General features: G+C 34.9%; 1 protein-coding gene and 1 pseudogene across 11 annotated transcripts in view; both read right to left on the bottom strand.

The window, feature by feature from the left end:
* LOC145292053 (WD repeat-containing protein 47-like) overlaps nt 1–18,743 on the bottom strand; it is a 201,240-nt gene that overhangs the window by 177,307 nt on the left and 5,190 nt on the right. The window lies entirely within an intron of this gene.
* Nucleotides 9,814–9,990, bottom strand: LOC145292514 (U2 spliceosomal RNA; annotated as a pseudogene).

Raw genomic sequence — 18,743 nt, 5'->3', positions numbered from 1 at the left:
ATTTTAACTGATAGGTTGGTTGTTTTTGTTTTATGGCATATCAACCCTTTTCAGGTTGTTTAATGCCGAATCCAAAGATTTTGAAGAAAATTTTTTAATAGAATATATTTGCTGTTTTCACGTCAGTTTCTATTTAACCCATAGTTGGAACCCTAACAGGTACTACCACTCCGGGTCAGTGGAACTGGGAGCAATGGTAATTAAAGGGTGGGTCCACACTCCCCAAAGCCCACAAACTGGGGCCTCACCACTGAATATAGTTTAAGGTCATATCCAGGACCCCAATTGAGGGACTTTTACCCTCTGCAGGGGGGGCAGTCGGCGTATTCTAATACCCCACCGACAGGGCCTTCACTGATAGAAGAAAACATTCTACTTTTCAAACATATTTGTTTCTCTCTCTCTCTCAACTGATATAACATGCTCTTTTTCACCTTTTCCCACATCAACACGTGTGAATTACTTTTTGTGTGTCGCCTACTGTCCGCCTCAATCCTGTTGCTGCTATGGAAACTAATGTGTAATATACTGATAAATATTTTTAAAAAGTAATGAATGTTAATTGATTTCTTTAAATGAACATAACTAATTCATAAATCAATATCAATTCATATATTTAAGGTCAGAAACCAATATAAAACAATGTTAGTTTCTAATTCGAATTTATTCACATATGTTGCACCATATGTATTATTATACTTGTAATCTAGATGTCCGGATGATGCATTAAAAAACAAGGCTCTATACCAAGATTAAACAACTTTGAATAAAATTTTACAAGAATTCTGTAACAATTACATAATTATTTTCCTTTGTATATTAATCACTCAAGGAGTGGTTAATATGCTATTCAGTAAAAAAAAAAAAAACAAAAAAAAAAACACACACTGGCATGTTCTAACTCATATAGAGATAGGTTATATAATTATAACATTGTGTATGAACAATTTTTTTTTCATTTCTGCTCACGTTTCACCCCCTTTATGAACAGTTCCATTCGAGACATCACTGTGACAGAGCATTGTATCTCATTCCTCACTTATAGCAATTGTTTTATCAGATGAGAGCAATCTCATTAACTCAATTTCATTCCAATAGTACGTGTACGAGATGTTGGCTGAATCAGCTAGTCTATTATTTCTATTTTTATAACATACTCCAAATCATGTCTTGCATTGATGAAAATGTTGAATAAAATTGATTTCAATTGTAGAGAAGAAGTTTATCCCTTTTAACAGAAAACGTTCTGATCATTTTCTCCATTCTAAACAAAGCTAATAAAGATGGATACAGCTGCAGCGACAATGCAACAAAATACCAATCTCTAACAAGCTGCACCATCAAACTCTACAAATTCAATGGTGGAATTTATTGACAGTTTTTACAACAGTATCATGAGGATCTGCAGTCAACTTGGACATCCATAAACAGCAAAAATATTTTATAGTTTGACAATTGAAAACTAGAAATTTAAACAAAATTGGAAACATAAGGATTAGGGTTGGGACAGGTGTATACAAGGTGATCCGCATTCATTCCTGGATAACGCAGATTGGGGTGGGGGCACCATAATTTGAACATTTATAGAAATTAAGGTACTTATGCAGAATAAGAACTATGTTATAATCAGCTTATTCCAGACAAGTTATGTAAACTGTCAGAAGGTGCTGAAGTGCTAAGCCAATGAAATTGTAGCAGCCGACAGTTGGCAAACATTATCTTTGGTTTATAAAATTGTTATGTAAAAAGTTCTTCCTAGCTTTTCATATTTAGAATCACTTTCTTAAATAATGAACTTATTTCATCATGGTCCATAAACTGCACAAGCCTCTTGTTTTTCATCGAAATTACTATAAAATCAGTTTTTGGTTATAATTTTTTTTTTTTCACTGTTTGCTTGAGTTTTAAACATTGGTCATTTTTGCGGTAAAAAAAAAAAAAGAAAAAAAAAAGCAGTTTATGGCACCTTTCGGCAGTTTATATAAGATGCTCGAAATATGCCAATGATAATGTGGTCTCTATTCTGGATAGCTATTGAAATTAAAGATTGAATAGTGTGAAATAAAACAATCTTTTAAAATCCTATTTAGGAAATTAAATCCATTAGAGTGCATTTCAGTTTCTTCGTAAACTAGTCAACATTTTAATCTTTCGTTAAAAGAAACAAAATAATGAATTACGTTGTGCCCTGTCGAAAACTGAAATTAATTTTGGAGCATTTAAATTATCGAATAGAAAAATTTATTTAAACTGGCTTTAACATTCTTAGCAAATCCTCATGTATTAAAAGATTCAACGTTTTGGAAGCTAAAATTAAATCAATACAATTAGTTATAATTTTATAATCTGGTACAGCTTGAGTAAGTATTGCTTGGACTCATTGAGAATGTCCTTGACAATTAACAATCAATTCAACAGTGTCTTTGTGGCTGTCGGGTCAAGGTATGGTTTTGTTCAGATCCACCCTCTCAGGCTTTCCCTTATCTTTTGGAGAAGGGGTTATTTTATTTCTAATTGTCTGAGGCTCCTCTGCTGAGGAATGTCGATGGGGTTACTCAGGCATTTTTGTGGGCCACAGCAGACTTCAACTAGTGTGTTAGCTTTTCAAAACCTCATCTGACCTTGTGTGTAACCTTCAGCAGAGGAGGCAAATAAAAATACCGTCAGAATTAAATTTAACTTTACAAAACCGTATTAAGAAACAAATGAAAAAAAAAAGAATTAATGTAAGACTTCCAGGCAACGCCAGGTAAATACAGCTAGTTGTATAAAAAAAAAAATTAAAAAATTAAAAAAACTTGCATGACAAAACTTTTATGTTTGTTTGCTTTCTTAGCAACAGACCCAATTACACCGTTTCTATGAACATAATTTATCAGAGCCCATCCAGAAAAGTGGACAGACTATAAATTATTTCCCCAATATTATTGATTTCTGGCACGTTTTCCTTTCCTTTTTATATAAACAGAACTGTTTACCCTAACAATGAAAAATCCCTGCAAATCATTGCTAACAATAAAATATTCAGCCATTTTGAATAGACATTCACAGCTAGATGAAACCTATAAAAATCTGAAGGCAGAGAATACTACAAGCCATAGGGTGGGTAAAATTAATTCCTTAACTAGAAAAGTTTGGCAACACTTTCATGTTCGCTTATGAAGATTAAAATCAAGATACAATGATACTAAACCTTATATTTAGAATCCTTATTTCAATTTGGATCAAAATCCATTACACGATTTTGATTTTAGATTATGCCTAAAATTTAAGACTAAAGCATAAGAAATTGAAATTCAAGGAATCTTGCTTAATTGCTGTCTAATGACAAGACCTAATTGAATGCAAGCCTTCAATATTCAGGTTGTGCCTATATTATGTCCCTTTAAACCCCTTTAAAATACTGAAAACAAAAACTGAAATTTGATGAATATTTATTAATTGATACATAGTTAAAATTTCACAAAATTCAAACATACCTGAATTTTCACAAAGGGCTTTCATTCCCTTTTGTCCAGTTTGCATAAAACTAAGTTAAACTAAATACAACTCGTATTACCCACCCTTATTCATAATGATTGGTTAATTAGTTTGGAAATGACTCTTATACATAGAAATATATAAACATATACACATACCTAATTTTTATTGTCCTTGCACAAAAGCACCAGAATACAAAAGGTTTTCTACTATTTCTGTCTATCTAATATAATAGGCGGTTTCTGTTTGATGTTAGTTGGAGCACTGCTGCATTGTCTGCTGCATCAATGATGAAAGGGACAGAGACTTTTCCAAATCAACGAGACTGGCACCAACCCAGTAACAATGGGTTGTAAACAAATAGTCAAGACAGACGGCTGTGTTACAATGCAGTGGCTTTGCCAGTCAATTACCAACGACATTTACATTTACAAATTAAATTCCTTGTTCAGTCTTTTGCTGCATTTTGTTCTGCATACGTTTTAGTGACAGACTGTCGATTGATTCTCTCTTGTAACTTCCTTTGATTAGTTGCCATTCTTAAAAATCTAGGGGTCCCCAGTCATATCCTAATGTCTGTGCTTCCAATGATCCTGTTATTTTTGTCCCAAAGGTGTGTTCCTGGTTTTACGTAATCTGATCCCTTTCGAATGCTAATTAATTGTTGAATATATGAATGGGTATAAACTTTTTGTATTGTAGTACAATATATTTTAGAACAATCAAAAAGTAGGGTTTATATACTAACTAGCCTGAGTGCCCAGCGTTGCCCGGGTGTTTGTAGGTGTAAAAAAAAAAAAAAAAAAAGTGGTAGTAGGTAGGCAGGCTCGAACCGGTGACGTGAAGGCGGAAAAGAAAGTGAAAGAAAACCTGATGTCTTGCCCCTACTCCATGATGCGAATGGAAGTGTGAAGCGTTCAAATTAAACATAGTCAATCAAAAAGATGACTTGCAGAAATAGCATTGCTTTTAAATCTCCCACGAAGGTCGTTTTTAATGTGGGGGGAAAATCAGCTAGGCCAAAAAAGGGGGCATTCTAGCAGTAGCCAAATAAACAGTAATTGTCTCAGTATGAAAGGTTTTCCCTACATTGACTAAGGACCAATTACAGAACAAATACTAACCGGGTGAAGGCCGGGAGTTGGTAGTTGCGTTCGATTAGTTTTCCTTTATTTATACGAAAAAGACAAACAAACACTCGAAAAGAGGGAATTTTTTAAAACTCGATCAAAAACAAAAAGATAGAGACAATGTCCGTTTGCGAATCTGAGATATTACGATCTACAAAGTATGCAAAAACCTCTCAGAATCTAACCTACGTGAGAACTCCCATCCAAAAAGCCTTTTGTGGACATACACAAATGCTTGTGCCCATTTTGCCTTTTATATATTAGACTAGCATGGGTGCCCAGTGTTGCCAGAGTGTTTGTTGGTGTGTGGGTAGAAAAAAAAAAGTTTTGGTAGGTAGGTAGGCTTAAACCCAAAGCCTTGAGGTGAAGGTGGAAAGTGAAAGGAAGCTTGATAACGTAGCATGATGCTAAGATGGCAGAGAAAGTGAGAATCATTAAAACTAAATAATTAAAAAGTTAAGTGAATGTGTTGACACAGGTGCGTAAATTGAATGAGGTCAAACATCACGTCATAGGGGAATGAAATCCCACACTTAACTTTGGCGGCAAGCCAGTTTCAGCATATTTGTTTAAAGGAGAGTGTCCAAATGAATAGAAATTGTCTGATATGATGAGTTTTCCCTGCATTGATCAAAGCTCATTGCTTTCTGGACGTACCTACCTGGCGCGCGTGTATTTGCTCCAGATTCAGTTTCGCTTTTTTATACAGAAAAGCCAAATAAACACGCGAAGAGTAAGAAATAGCATGAAAATAGCATGTAAAAGTCGCTCAAATAAAAGATAGAGATGGCCTCTTTTGTAAATTGGAGATATTATAATCTAGGGAGTATATAAAAAGAAAGAAATAGTAACCCCTCAAGTGCCCCCCCTCTCTGAAAAGAGCCTTTGCTGGACATACAACAAAAACCGTCCTCTCATAATGACGACCAGTTCTACGCATGCTTCAGATGATGTCATGACCTGATTTAGTTTAAATAGTTGAAGAATTGACTAAATTTCATGTACGTTGTGTTAGTTCTGTTGGTTAGAGCGTTGGTTCATTATCTAAATGTTTTGGGTTCGAATCGTGGTGTGAGATGTCTTTTTTTTTCTTTTTCAATTTTTTAAATTTGAATATTGAACCAGTGTTATTTAAGCCATTTTTCACGTAACGTTCGTTTTTCTGTTTTTTTTTTTTTTTACTTCGATTATTCTTAGATTTTCATTAACACCCCTGACTGACCACACACACCCAAAAACACCCGGGTACCCACCGATTTTTTAAATTTTAATATCGAAACAGGCTTGTGTTTTTTTTTGTTTTTTTTTAGTTCTAACGTTTGTTTTTCTGTTTTCTTTTTTCGATTTTTACATTTAACATCGTTCGTTTGCCTTACGTTAATTTTTGTTGTTTTTTTTTTCGATGTTTTGATTACCCCCACCACCCGGGTACCCCCCGCTTAAGTTTTAATGTTCGTTTTTCTGTTTTTACTTCGCTTATTCTTAGGTTTTCATTAACAACCACACACACCTACAAACACTCGGGCAACGCCGGGTACCCCACCCCCGATAAACAGGATTTTTAACGTTCGTTTTTCTGTTTTTTTTTTTTACTTCGCTTATTCTTAGGTTTTCATTAACACCCCCACCCCCGCCCGACCACACACACCGAAAAACACCCGGGCAACGCTGGGTAACCTTCGCTAGTCTATATATATAAAAGCGAAAATGTGTGTATGTATGTATGTTCGCTTTTTGTGTATGTCTACAAAAGGCTTTTTTCAGAGAACCGATCGGTCGCCTCACAACTTCTTAAAACTTTTTATATCGCGTCTAAATGATAATATTTACGACTTAATGGTGGTCGCCTCTCTATTTAATTTGCCCGACTTTGAAACGTTAAATATTCGACATTTTCGGATTGGCACGTGTTACTTTCATTTTTCGGTATAAAAAAAGTGAAACTCGATTCGAATCGCTGGCCCACGGTCAGTGGTCTCTAGAAAGCGATTTGGTCAATGTCGGCTTATCGTCATATCAGACGCTTGCTTTCATTATGAGACGAGACTGAAGTGTACAATCAAAACATTTTTTTGTTTTATTTTTTTAAGCCAACTTCTCATATCAGAGACAGAATCAGAGCAAGTAATTTAGGAACTAGAGTTTTTTCAAAACTGACCTTGGATTTTTTTTTCATACGACTTCCGACCTCTGGTTCAAAATAGTCTATTTAATAATTCCAGAAGGAACAAAACAAAGATTAAAAATAACACAACTGTTCCCATCCAGACCAAATTCACAAAACACTGGGTGTAAGCCAATGATATAATCATCATTTTCAACAATTCTCAAAACAAAATCTCTGAGGACTTTCAGAAAAAGAGATTTGGAATAATACCAACATACCAAATAACATTTTAATAATAGGGAAGCATTTCAGACTACAACTATTGTCTTTGCTATTATGTTATTTATTAATCAGGTTACAAAGGAAGAGATGCTAGTAAAGCATATACTGATGAGGGACCAGATGACTTAGGATGCCAAGTTCGAATCCAGTCGGTTCCAAAGCATCATTTTCACCACGATTATCGGCAATCTTGGCGTGCTTCTTTTTTAGAGCCCAAATTTTAGTAAGGAGTGGAGAAACCAGTACGATTAAAGTAATTGATCCGATCAAAGATTATGTCATGCTGATTTGTGTGAATTTACATTCTTATGTAAGCAGAGATAAAGTCAGCAGTTTTTGCACGGGTCATTGTTCAAAGTCTATATCAACACCACCACTTCTGGGATAGAGTTTCGCAATCTGCGGATGGAAATTCTTTAGAGTTGTGAGATGGAAAGCAGTTTCTTTTTTGTAAACAGACTCTGGAATCAGCATTTTTTTTTTTTTTTTTTTTTTAGCTAACTCCCCATTTTTGTATCTAAGACAATTTTGCTGTTAAATCATAAACTACCTTCACTAGAAAATAAAGTGCAAAACTTTAACTATAAGGATATTATTATTTTTTTTTTAAGTTCAATTCCAAATCTACCACAAGACACTTTTGTACTAAACTAAAAATAAAAAAATTAGCAAATGAAATCTATACGCAAAGTGAGACGTACTGACAGTGATATTAAAATGCCATTTTTTTTTATTCACAATAGAAGAACAGCTTCATAATATACTTCATCATGGATATCCAAACATAATTAAAATAATAATTTGAATTGTACATTCCTTTTAAAAACGAATTCTCATCAATTAACTTTTTTTAGAAAGTATTTTCTTATTCGAGAATTGTTTTCAGTTTTATCCATGCATAATTTTTTAGCATTTGAGGTGAAAAAAAAAGAGTCCTAGTTTGTCATTTATAAACAACTCCTAGCTTCTCTAAACACACACTAACGAAATAACTTCTTCACATTTCTAGATTTCCAAGTTATTCATTTCACCTCTTTTAGTCCGTTTTTCTGTTTCACTTTTTCTTGGAAACTACTGATCTGATTTGGCTGAAATTTTGTATAAACCTTTTTTTATGATAAGGTGCAGCAAATTAAGCATTATGGTATCCAGCTTAAAAAAAAAAATGAAAAAAGAAAAAAATGAAATGTCAACATTTCATAAGATGTCAGAAAGATTTACCATTATTGTTACTTGTTTCTCATGGACAATGCAAAAAAAAAAATCAATTAAAAAATGCTCCCAGGCAACACCGGATTAAAACTAATAACAATAAAGTAGAATATGAATTTAAACGTTTTCAAAATTAAAAACATTTTATAAACGGTTTGAATAGTCAATTTTTAGTATTTATGACTTCTAAATTCAAATACATCAATTTATTTTATCAACTTGGCCGAAGAATTTTTGTTCATTTTTATCTTGGTTTATTGTTTAAGAAAAAGTGAAAACACAAAAAAAAAAAAAAAAAAAATAATCAAAATATTGCTAGAATCAGTTTTTTTTTATGCAGCCATATTGCTTTCTGCAACGATTAATGTGTTATTCTGAATTATATTTAATTTGAAAACATGTCTCTATTTACTTGCTTCCCCACGAGGGCAGAGTTAGACACAAGGTCGGTTTTTAATGTGGGGAAAAAGAATCAAGCTCCCCCAAAATGGGCACTCTGTATAGGAACAAAAATTTAGTTTCCTCAGTCTAGAAAGACTTCTTTCTTCACTAACCGAAGGCCAGATAGAGAAAGTGTTGCATTATACACGGTTCCTACCCCAAAAGACTATGGTGTTTTGAGAGTGAGCACGTTGATAACTGAAATATGATTATTTGATATGGCAGGGGAGCATATGAGAAAATTACTGTTTTCCTTTGGTTTATGGAAAATGAAAACGGTACTAACCTTATGCAGGTTTAACTGGCTTCCTCCAAAGGAAGAAATGTCATGGGAGTATGAAATTCACAAGCGGTCCCCAGTCACATGTATACCATCGTAAAGGGAGATGATGACAGATGATATACAGTACCTGGAATTCCCAAATTTGTCACCCATCTGGTACTAGCCAGACTCAATGTTGCTTAACTTTGGTGATCTAACAAGAACCAGTGTATCAACGTGATTATGCTGCATATTTGGTTTAGGGGCACACATGAACAATAATACTTGACAGTTTGCCCTTTTACGTTTAGACAACACTGAATGTTTAAAGATTTCAAGAATTAATTCCGAATCTTAAAGTGACATGGCAGTAACTACAAGTCGGCCGTTTTAGTCTATCTAGTACTAATAGAAATTTAGTATCTGTCTGCTATCACTTCTATTAATTGTACCAAGTTAAAAATTCAGTTTACTATATTATTTCAGATTATCTTTTAGGTTTAGATATAGGAGGGGGTGAGGATAGTGTAATATCTGTTTTATTGTCATGGTATCATCAACCAGGCATTACCTCCTCCTCAGAGAAGGTTGTGCACATCAATAAAAAATTGCTGCATCTGGCTGTTTCTAAGTTATATAGTAACAATTTAGTAACAATTCTGGATTATAACAAGGCCGATAGCCATTAGTCGCATGATCACGTGTAATGAATGAATGTATGAATGAATGTGTGAATGTAGGATTGACATGAAATTCTTAAAGATAAACTAAAATGACTGAAAAATGGGCTGAAATGACTTCAATAAAAAGTAAATGACTTACAATGACTTTAATGAACTTAAGGATGAATTGAATGACCTTAAAAATGACTTGAATGCTTAAAAAATAACTGGAATCCTTCAAAAACAACTTGAATGGCTTTGAGACGGACTGGCTGTAAAGTGGGTGATCATTTTACATTAAATTAATACAGAAAAGTGATCCCCCAATTTATATCACAAAGTTACAAACATAAGTACAACATGTAAGTACAGATACTACACTTTGATCTTGGCCAAAAGGCCAAGAAAAGCGGTATTTATTTGCTCCCCCACCGAGCAAATTAGGCACAAGGCCGAATTTTTAATGTGAGGAGTGAAGGAGAAATGGGGACTAACTTCCCGGGGAGTAGGGGAGCTGAATAGTGACAATTGGCATGAAGGGTTGCCCCTACATTGACCAAGGTCTTATATGTGAGATGGTCTTTGCCAGACCGATACTACACTTTGATCCTGGCCAAAAGGCCAAGAAAAGCTTAAAAAGCTAAGAACAGCATGTATAACAACAGACCTTTGATCTTAACCAAAAAGGCCAAGCACAAAAGTGTTACGGACAGGCCGACCGACGGAGTGACTTATAGAGTCGCTTGCATGCAACTAAAAATGGCTGACGTTTTGATGCTTTTAAACTGACAAATAGAAAATAATGTCCATTCAAGATTGAAAGAAAAGGTTTATTACTCCTGGTTCATTTGTATTCCTAAATCAAAAGGAATACCAAGGTCTTATGTATAACATGAAAAGAAACTGGAATCTTAAGATCTCTATCATTCCAGTAATTATAGGAGCAACTGGAATCATGAAAAAGAATTTCAAAAACTACCTGGCAAATATACCCGGTGAACCAAGTGCAAGATAGATTCAAACAATTATACTTAAACGGGCAGTCAGAATCTTAAAAAGATCTCTTGGTTGGAATATCTGAGTTAGCGGATGAATGATTGGCATCTGTTAGGATGCTTCATCCCTAGCTTGAACTGATTAAAAAAAAACAAAAAAGGAAAAGATTAAATTTATCACATGCTCTTATTGTAGAGAAGAACCAAAATATATTGCTAAATTACAAGGTTGTTCTTATTTGAGAGAAAACTCCAGTGACAGTTAAAATGAGTTCTATTTTTCTGTTTGAATTTTTTTTTTTTTTGTAAATATGACATTATATATATTTTCTTTTGAATTAAAATTTCTGATTTTTAACTATCATTTTCTACAAAGAGCTGATTAAAAAAAAAATTCTTGATTTTATTTACACCTTTAGGATGTTATCTCTTTGTAAGGGTAGTCACAGAGTTTCGACTATGGGTATAATGAGATTAATTTTGTCCTTGAAATGCAGTAATTACAGTAACCTAAAAATCTATAAGCTAGAATTTTTAAAAATAATTTATATCTTACATTCATTCACGTTTTGAAAAGGTCATGGTCAGAAAGGGACACAACAAAAATTCTGTACAAGAATTAAAAACGGTTTTATTTTGTTTTTGTTAAATATAAATAATTTATAGTATTTTTATAAAATATTAAATGAGGAATCATTTAGACATAAAATTAGTGTTTCGCTTTCAGATAACCACAACATCTGGTCAAATTCGATAGCCATTTTGTTTTGATTTGGCTTATTCACGTAATGTTGACACATTTCAACCGTCGTTTTCTCAATTTTGTATGCATAATACTAAGTGGATTTTAAATGGAAACGATTGCCAATTTAGTAATGTTAAAAAAAAAATTTTTCAAGACAATAGCAACATAACACTATTTGTAGCATATACCGAATTTTTCTCATGTTCTTTGATTGCGATCTTAAAAAATACAATGTAACCCAGATATAAAAGACTTCTCAGGTTCCTATAGCTTTCTTATATCCGGGTTACACTATACATTTACACAGGCTCTAATCTGGAACCAGAGAAAGTATCTTATATCCGTTCTTTTTTTTTAAATCGGGTCTTATATATCTGGGTTACACTGTATTTATAACTTGGCCTTCGGGACAAGATCAAAGTGTAGTATCTGCACTTCTATTTCTTGTTCTCTTTCGGTGGAGGAGAAATCCTTCACGACTGAGACAATTTTTATTTTTGTACCGTTTCTCCACGTTAAAAAACGACCCTGGTGTCTAACTGTCTCGTGGGGAGGCATAGTAAATAGGTACACTGTATTTATAAAGATTGGATGATTCTAATTTTTGATGGATTTAATTTTTTTTTTCTTTCTTTTTGCTGCTTACAAAAAAAAAAAAAACTCACTTTTATTACTCGTTCCCACGTAACTATCATTTATCATTCTTACTACTTTCTTAACACAAAAGTCGGCTATCGGATAATAATTGTCGTTTGAGAACCAAATCGTCACCATTCAGAGACAAGTGACGGTTCAATAACGAACAATTTATGTAAAACGACATAATCAAGAAAAAAAAAATGTCTTTGTAGTAGAAAGTTTCTACTGTTAGCTGTTATTCTTCTGACACAATTCCAATTCATAAAATCCGCCCCCTCCCCCGACTATTCTGATACCCAAAAAAACGTAAGAGGATGACAAACTGCGTCATGTTATGAAATGTTTACATCACAAGAAGTAAAAAATAAAATAAAATAATTAAAAAAAAAAAAAGGTTTTTAAAAAATGGTAACTACTGCATTGGAAGGAGGATGTTTTGAAAACCATTTTTTTTATCGTCTTGTGACATGAACAAGAGGCGAACTGCATATGCAGGCAGACATTTTGTTATAAACAGATGATAAATTATGCTGCATTCGCCAACTTTGGCATCTGCGAAATTAAGTTAATTCTTGTCTGTTCAAAGAAATCGACAATATTTTTCTCTCTCTTTGACTTGGTAAATTTCCTGTCCACATTTAATTGCTTCCCCACGAGGATAAAGTTAAACACAAAAGTCGGTTTTTAATGTGGAGAAAATTTAGCTCTCCCCAAAAGAGCACTTTTTTAATGACCAGGAAAAGTAGAAGACTTAGCTATTTTTCATTAAAATCTGCCATTAAAAATTTATTCTGTCCTCAGTCAAGGGAAGAGAAATCCTTCTCAACTGGGACAATTTTTATTGGTGATTCAAAAAAGTTCAGAAAAGTATGCAATAAAAATTGTCTAGGCCTTATGGTTTCATTTGGTTTTGTTAAATATTAATAAATGAGGGATAATTTTCATTTAAAATCAACTTATTATTATGCATGTGAAATTTAGAAAAGAACGGTTGAAATGTGTGAACAGTATGTGAATAAACTACACCAAAACAAAATCGTCACCGAATTTGACCTGATGTCATGTTTATCTAAAAACGAAACTCAAATTTTATCTCTAAATGATTCCTCGTTCAATAATATTTATTATTAATAATATAAATTAATAATATTTAACAAAAACATAAAACTATTCTGAATATATATACTGAATTTTTTCGCCTTCTTCTGAGCGCAACCATTAAACATTACATTTTTGATTTGTCTCATCCAAATATTCGTAAAAATAAATACAAAATATGGCAAAAGGTAAAAAAAAAAAATGGAGGATGGGAAGATTTCATTTTAATTAGTCTTAAACTAACTTTACTAACAACTTCCATTGACCCTATCGTACTTGTAAAAATGAATAGTGACACCAAAACATCTCATCTATCCAATACATTCATGCCAGTCACCAAAACAACTCAATTACTTCAAAGCTTTTACTCAAAATTTAAAGAAACATTGAGCATTTGAGCCTTTTGTGGATGAGCCCCAACACTACTAGAAAAAAAAAATTAGTTTTTTCTACTTTTATGAGTTCTCCATATATATCTTTAGGATTAGACTGTACAAAATGCAGAATAAACGCCACTGTGGAAAGCACCATGGAATGGTAGACAGCATGAGTTTATGTGTAAACAAAAATATAAAAAGAGAACGATCATTTTTTATGCAGATACCCATCAACATACCCCATTATGACTCATTCATGATGGGATGAGTCTCCTAGCAGCTTTGAGACTGGGTAGAAAGTACTCGCCAAGAATCTGTTCTTGACACTCAGCCTGACAAGTGCGGGGCCGAGAATCAGCCCAGTACCTGTTGGACTGAGGTATGCCACCTGGGTATCACCCAGGAGGTTCATCCTCCTCGGCCTTGCCACTCGGCTTTCGGGTGGGGCAAGTTTATGGCTTGTTGCCTGAGGCGCCCCGACCAGAGAATGCCGACGGGGATGCTAAGGCAATTTTTGTCGAGGCAAGAGTGCCCCTTCTTTAGGAGAACTTGCCTATTCCACACTTTCTGACCTTGTGTCACACTTTGCTGTGGTGGGCAGCAATCAAATTATCTACCCAACCACATGAATTCCTTCCATCCCTTTAAGTAATAAAGGGTTGTTTTTTTCTCCAATACAATCCGAATTTTGTCTTTTTTTTTCCACTTTTTTTTCGAGGGAGAGGTGGATTCTTATTTATTTGTCACCGCCTCACGAGAGCAAAGTTAGACACAAGGTTGATTATGAATGTGGAGAAGGGGGATCCAAGTCACAAAAAGGAGCATTCTGGATTAGGACAAAAATTTAAATTACCTCAGTCTAGGAGGATTTCCCTTTCATTGACCAAGTACAGTAAAAATAAGATATGATACCAGAAGGGATCGGGAGGTGACAGTAGCTAGTGGTTAATGATACGGACAGACATCCTGGGTGTTCGATGTTCGAATCCAATTCGTTCTTCAGAAACAATTTCACTTAGGATGTTGGCAACCTTCAAATGGTTCCTCCTATAAGTACTCTATGCCTTTTTAGAAAAAAAGACTAACTAAAAAGATATCGGGGAAACCAATGTCCATAATAGAACCTGGTTCATTATGAATGAATCACAACAAATACACATTGCACCTAGCCGAAAGGCTTGCGGTGGTAGGGTATTTCTTTTGGCAGAACTATTCAACAAAATATCTAAATATTTAATAGTCGATAATATTTTTGTATTTGGATTGTTCGGACTATCGTTCTCATCTTGGTTATTAATCTTACAATGTTTCTTCCTTCCTCCTTCAGCTGCATATCCACAGTTGATGTTATTGTTGAATGGTGAAAAATGTTTTTTTTCTTTTGCTTTTTCCAACGAACATAGTCGATTATGTTCGTTGGACAAACAAAAGCAGAAACGAATTTTTCACCATTCACCAATAACATCAACTGTAGATATGCACCTGGAGACTGAGGGAGGTTACATCGGCCGAAACGTTGTAAGAATAATAACCAAAATAATAACAATAGTTTTAACAATCCAAATAATACAAAAATATTTAATAGTCCGGTGGAGGTGAAAGTGCGCTGGTTGACCACTGGAAGACTTACCTTTAAGAATTTGGGATTAAATTGTTAAGTTAAAGTACAGAATAGTTACAAAACACCCTCCCCTCCCCATGTGAAAACACAATACGTTCGACAACAAATACCCAACTTCTTAAAGGTTGTCAACCAGCACACTTTTTACCGGTCGATAAAAAAACTGATATAGTTGCGAACAGTTACTTTATCATTGGATCTCCCCCCCCCCGGACATTAGACCTGAAAGGGAGGAAGGGGGTAAGTTTGCGAAAACAACTGAGAAGCTCTCTTTTGACTTCTAGGTTATTAAAAAAAATGTTCTCTAAAATTGACCTTTTATCGCATCCTGTTGTCATGGAGAAACAGATATACACACATTTTTTTAAATTTTTACAAGAGAGTAACCACTTATCAAGACTCAAAAGCCACTCAAGGAGCCCACTTGGGGATGCTGATCACGCTGTGATAATGGTAGAAATCGCCCTTAATTCTCAACCCAAAACTGAAGACCCACTGCTCAAAACTACGAGGTATTACAAAAAGGCTGACTGGGAAGCCATCAGGGATCTCATCAGAGATGCCCCATGGCGAAATATCTTTTCTCTTCCAGCTGAACAGTGCGCAAACGAAACCACTGAATGGTTCAAAACTGCAATTGAAGCACATATTCCGACACGGAAATTCTATAACAAGCCCCACTCTCCTCAATGGTTTACTTCTACTTGTGCAGTTGCCATTGCTCAAAGGCAGCATGCGTACCGCAGATTTAACCGACATAAGTCCAGTTCAAACAGACAGAAGTATATAGAAGCTAGAAGTAATTCTAAGAGAGAAATAGCGACAGCTAAGACTGAATACACTGAAACCATCAGAAAACGCATCGAAGCACAGAAATTAGGAACCCGTGATTTTTGAAAAATCTACAACAGTGTAGTAAATAATGGGCAGTCAACGATTCTCCCACTATCAAACAATTGTGAGGTTGTTTGAATGGCAACTGAGAAAGCTAACCTACTTGCCAGTCGGTTTGCCTCTAACTCCACATTGGATCCGGTACACTACTCCCTCCCTGACTTTCCTTTACAGACAGACGCCACACTAGATGATTTAAAAATCACTCCTTCTCAGGTACATGGTATCATAAAATACCTAGACACCTCAAAAGCATGTGAACCGGATCTCATCCTGGCTGTGCTATTAAAATATGATCTGCTGAGGTTGCTCCAGTTCTCTTCAAACTTTTCAATAAATGCCTAGACAAATTTTGCTTTCCTGACTGCTGGAAAACCGCTTCTGCGGTACCAATTTTCAAGAATTCTGGCGAAAGAACTGATCCATTAAATTATCACCCCATTAGCCTTCTCCCGCTTTTCACCAAAATATTTGAGTCCTTAATTAATCAAGCTCTAGTCCATCACCTTACAGCTGCTAAACTTCTGACCAACAAACAATATGGATTTAGGCAAGCATGTTCCACAGCAAACATCCTAACTAATCTCTGAACGTATATATATATATATATATATATATACCGTTCACTAGACAAAACAGAGGAGGGTAGAGCGGTAGCCCTTGATATATCTAAGGCTTATGACAGGGTGTGGCACGATGGTCTTTTAAGGAAAATTAGATCATATGGTATCACTGGAAGAATACATAATGTAATTAAATCCTTAAGTAAGAGAAAAATCCAGGTTGTCCTTGACAGTCGTACATCTAAACAATATGATATAAATGTGGGAGTACCTCAGGGGTCTATCCTTGGGCCTTTATTATTTCTGATATTCATAAATAACCTCCCTGATAAAATTGTTTCAGAGATGGGTATATTTACTGATGACACCACTCTCTATAACAGGCACAAGGGGAAAACAAATGAACACAAGGAAATGGCAGAAACACTAGAGGACGACCTCAAATCTGTAGTGGAATGGGGACAAAAATGGATGGTCACATTCAATGCTGCCAAGACTAACCTTGTCTCCTTCAATAATTACAAGAAACTTTCTCTACCACCAATAGCAATGGCCAAGAACACATTACCCGAAAGTATTTCCTTTAAACTCCTCGGCCTAACGTTTACAGGGAACATGAACTGGAATAGATACATTGAGAACATTGCCAAGGCTGCTGCGAGGAAGGTAGGCTCTCTCTCTACCATGCTAGAAAACTACTTACGCCTGAAAGTATCTTGTGTCTCTATAAGGCCTCCATTCGCCCATGTATGGAGTACTGTTGTCACATTTGGGCTGATGCATCTACTACTTGTCTCTCACTCCTGGACAGGGTTCAAAAGAGAGTCGCCAACCTGATAGGTTCTGAACTGTCATCTAGGCTTCAGCCTCTGTCCCATCGACAAAATGTTGCATCCCTCTGCCTGTTCTACATGTACTTTAATGGTGAATGCTCTGACGAACTACAAGCACTTGTACCGCCTTGATGTGAATACCCCCAACAAACCTGACAAGCAGCCAAATTCCACCTCTTCACAGTAGAGATCCCTAGGTGTAAGAAGGCCTTCTACTCCATTGGTTTCTTCCCCAGAACTGTTAGACTTTGGAACTCCCTTCCGGTATTCTGCTTTCCCAACTCTACTTACATGCAGAAGTTCAAGTGTAACGTGAACAGGCATCTTGCTACTCATATCTTTTCATAATACTCCTGCAACATGTCCTCGATAGTAGCTCCTACTTCAAAGTGGCACTGTGCATTGTTTGGAGTGAAAATTGAATTAAAAAAAAAAAAAAAGGTTACATGTTTTAACTGAGAATTCTCTATCAATCATTAACATAAGATCAGATTTTTGTTCTAAACATCTATTTTACTAATCGTCTAATAAAGAAAACAAATAGAATCCATCATAGTCGAAGGTGACTCCAAGGCTCCCTTTTCAGCGACTACTACACAAAGATCCAGGGGAGGGCACCACTTCTTTTTCTGAATTTCTCTACTCATCCTCTTCATCAGATAATTCTGTTTAACAAGGATTAAGATATCCTTTTAAAACAAGATGCAAACCTGACAGTTTTTACAAAGAAACATAATTGAACAAGGATCAACAACCCAAGAGATCATCACTACGAGTGAAGTAAAAATAAAACTGCCCATAAGAGAACAGTATTTATCTATGTAATACTGCGTGAGGAGTTCTTCAATCTCTACCGAATAGCCTGTAATTTTATTGTTGACAGAAAACAGCATTCTCTTCTGTTGACACACTACAAGTAGTTGCCTCAATGGGTAGTGACGTCTAGTTGTAAAGGTGATCGTAATTGATATGTAACAACCGAGATTTATGCATTTTCATTTTTACTTTGGTTCTGTAATAATCTAACAAATAAAAAAGAAATGGGAGGAGATATAGTGAGTTGAAAGACTAATTTTGGTTTTGTCTTTATTCTTTTTATATTTAACTGGCTTTTTCAACTCACTTTTCTTACAATCTAAATGAGTGACATAACAGGTTACATTTTTTCTAGTCTATATAAATAAAACTAAGTAAATGTACGTATGTGTGTGTGTGTGTCTATGTGAAACTATTTAATCGATAAACTCTTAAACCACTGGTCACATAACACTGAAATTAACAGGAAATAGTAACCATACACTAAGGATGATCTATAACGAATAAAATCTTTTGTTTGGGTGGATGAATAACGCGTGCAGAAATATATCAGCAATTTGAAATGTAAAATGTTCATTTCAAATTG

This window comes from Euprymna scolopes, chromosome 13 (assembly GCF_053919585.1).
Source record: "Euprymna scolopes isolate OS-2025 chromosome 13, ASM5391958v1, whole genome shotgun sequence".
Classification (NCBI taxonomy): Eukaryota; Metazoa; Mollusca; class Cephalopoda; order Sepiida; family Sepiolidae; genus Euprymna; species Euprymna scolopes.
Note: the sequence above shows the minus strand (reverse complement) of the source record. Positions and strands in the feature narration are given on the sequence as shown.